Here is a 3,445-nt window from a genome sequence, read left to right as displayed (position 1 = left end):
GTGGAGTGTGATAAACTTTTGGAGGAAGCAATGCGGGGAAAAGAAGAATGTGCCACCCTAAGGTGCAAATACCAACTGGCTGCACAGGATGCAGAGGAGAAGGTGAGAGCAGGGTACAAGCATATTCCATAGATGTGCATTACATTCCATCCTGCTTGATGGGGCAATCAGCTGATGGATATTTACCTTTATCATTTATTGGGGAAAACAGCACTGAAGATTCTTTTCACTTGGTTATGCTTCCATGGTATAGGCTATCCATGTCCCTCCATAAAGATCCAATATGATGATTTTACGTTGAGAACTGTAAGTTTCCTTTTCTTTATGGGATATTATTTCCCACCTGCTGGCATCATCTTCAATCATTCTGTCGGTATCAACCAATTAAATTGTTTCAAGTTCCCTGACAATGAAAACTGAAACCCTGGTTGGTAACTTTTTGGTTATACTGTTTTACTTTAGTGTTTATATAGTGTGGCTCAGTGGTTAGCACTTTGTGGCCTTTGCAGTCCTGGGTCCCAGTTTCGAATCTTGGCCAGGGCGCTATCTGCATGGAGTTTCCCCTGTGTTTGCGTGGGTTACCTCCGGGTACTCTGGCTTCCTCCCACATTCCAAAATCATGCAGTTAGGTTAATTAACTTCTACTCAAAATTGACTGTTTTAAAGATATATGACTATGGCAGGGACATTAGATTGTGAGCCCCTTTGAGGGACAGCTAGTGACATGACTATTGCCTTTGTACAGCGCTGAGTAATATGTTGGCGCTATATAAATACTGTGTATTAATAATGTGGAGTTGTACAGCAGAGGTGCATTTCTCACATCTCCCAGTTGGGGGAGCTTCAGACTTATGGAATATTTGTAGTCACCTTTGCTCCGTCCTGGTACAGTAGTTTGCCTTTTTAGAGCAGCCACGTGTTCTTTGTGCCTGCATGTGTTGCACTGGGATGATGGTGTGCACAGTGAGCCTATAGTCAAACCATAAGGGGTGAGAATAGGAGGTCCTATCAAAATCACTGTGACACTAAGTGAGGGAGCGTAAGCTCAGGTTACCCTAAGGTTCCCACTGACATAACACATGTGTCACATATGAGGCACACGTGGAAGGCAGAGAATATTGCTTTGATGTGTGTCTGGTGTATGACTAGATCAATGCCTATAGGCTCCATATGACAAACAGTATCTGCTTCCATGGTCCTTATCAGCAGGAGCTTTCCCTGCAGACACTGCTAATTCTTTTCCTATGTGATAGCCAAGCTCCGACTGAGGAGCTATATCAGGACAGGACGTGGAGATAGGATGGCAAGCATTGTGCCCGGAGTGCCGCCATATTCAGAGATGTCATTAGTACAATAATCCTTGTCCTCTGCAGCTTAATAGCATTATCTGCTACCCAGTGACATCTATATAAAATGTCTATTGGTAATCTGAAACACTGCTGTTATATTAAAATTGCCCTTAAACCTCTGTATGTCTCTGTATGCTGCTGCGGCACTACAAATATCGTTACACCTTTATATGTTCCTCTGTAATATTGTGTATGGTCTTTATATACTCTTCTGTAGTACTATATAGTAATCATGTCAAACTGTTATATGGGCCTCATGTGGCCTCAGGGGTTAAGGATTTCAATTAAATGATTCTCTCTCAGTTCTCCAGTGGATAAAAGCTGCACTGTCTGGTGTAATCTTGTAGCTCAGTTTTTCAGAAAATGTTTTGTGGGCTCCTTTCTCAGGGATTAAACATTAATTGTACTTGTCACTAAAATATGGAAGGGCTATAATATTCTGGAATTAAAGTACATTAAGTCCAAGCATTACGTTCTCATCTCACCTTTAACATATTCATTTCAAAAGCAACTTTTAAATCTGCAACTTTTAATAAAATACCCTCCAATGTTCCTGCCATGAAGTCTTATATGAGCCATGTTACAGCAAGGCTCGGTCTCGTTCTTCTAGTTGTTCTCCTCCATTGTCACAAAGACTTTTTATAGATTAAAAGTGACCTTCTCAACTTATATTCTGCAGCCATGCCCTAATGTTGTTACCACCAGGAAACCCCCCCCCCCCTTAGAAAATGCCATGCAGCCATCGCTGGAGTGCATGTAGAAGGGAAGTGGCTGCAGGAGATCACAAAAAAGAACATCGATCTGAGGAAGGCAATGGATAAATTTGGATCCTGGCCTTCCTCCTCTCACCACACATAATGCACTGTATCAATATGACAAATGTTAGGTGAATACTTCCCTGCAACTAAAAGATGTCAAAAATTTTAACCACAATGGAGAAGCTGGAAATGTGTTGGGATTCATTGGGTGGATTGGAATATATGCCGAGTGAAGTCCTAAAGTAATTTTAATAAACAAATATATGGCAGTTATTTATACTCCAGTTTTATGTGTTTCTAAATAAATGTACAAATAATAATAAAAGTCCTTCTTTTGTGGACAGAATTATAGAAAATACAAGATTCTGCTTCAGTTTATAGATGGCTTCTTCGTTGTTATTGTTGTGTTTGGTAATATGGGCAGTGTGTGATCACAGGAAGTCTGTGATTGTAGGGTGATGCTATCGTATGATAGTTTGACGAGGATCTGTAGGATATCCTAGATTGTAGGCTTTTTTGGGCAGGGTCCTTTCCTCCTGTGTCCCTGTCTGTCATTTGCAACTCCCATTTAATCTACAGTGCTGTGTAATATGTTGGCGCTGTATAAATACTGTTTAGTATTATTTTTATCAGTAGCCAGTGCCCAACATGTCCTTATTATTTTCTGTACAAGCGGCACACAATCTATATAACAAAGGGTCTTATTTCATTCTCTGTTGTAATCCTGATGCCAATGTTTCGGCTTCCGCAGGCTCGGCAGCTAAGCACTATAGAACAGAACAAGAAGAAACTCGAAGAGGACAACCAGAGTCTCCAGGAGAAGCTCAATTCTCTGGAGACAGAACAGGAAACCATCCTGAGTATTCTAGAAACCGAAATTAACTCCACCTGTCAGCTGGTGTCCAGAAATTCCATGGAGAGATTCAAGGTAATTCCTCCATCCTTAACCCTCCTGCCTGCCAGCCTTCTATATAACTTCATTCACCCATGTTATTGCCCTGCCCAATCACCCTTCCTTTGCTACCTGAAGAGAAACTTTCACAATATGATAACTGTCTAAAATCACAGTTTCATGGTTTCACTATCCGTAGTTTCAATGACCTTTTACAGGATTACATTTTTTTACACTTTGTTAATGGAGTTTGGACTAGTTTAAACCAATGACATTACTTGTTCAGTGTGGTAATCTGTCATCCTCAATGGTTCAATATGAACAGCAGCTCAAACACAGACTCTTCAGTGTGGAAAGTCTGCCTGTCTACATGCATAGGTACTGCACTGAATCCTCATCCATTACTTCAATGTGAACACTGGCTGCTGTTTTTCCCACAACTGGTT

The 3,445-nt window shown here is 41.0% G+C and overlaps 1 long non-coding RNA gene across 1 annotated transcript; it reads left to right on the top strand.

Moving 5' to 3' along the window:
* On the top strand, window positions 1-2,897 carry LOC140321361 (uncharacterized). Its single transcript, XR_011918914.1, has 2 exons — window positions 1-102; window positions 2,859-2,897. It is a non-coding gene; the product is annotated as an uncharacterized lncRNA (long non-coding RNA).
* The last annotated feature ends 548 nt before the right edge of the window (window positions 2,898-3,445 follow it).

The sequence above is a fragment of the Pyxicephalus adspersus genome, unplaced genomic scaffold (assembly GCF_032062135.1).
Source record: "Pyxicephalus adspersus unplaced genomic scaffold, UCB_Pads_2.0 Sca2905, whole genome shotgun sequence".
Classification (NCBI taxonomy): domain Eukaryota; kingdom Metazoa; phylum Chordata; class Amphibia; order Anura; family Pyxicephalidae; genus Pyxicephalus; species Pyxicephalus adspersus.
This window is presented reverse-complemented; position numbering and strand designations above follow the sequence as displayed.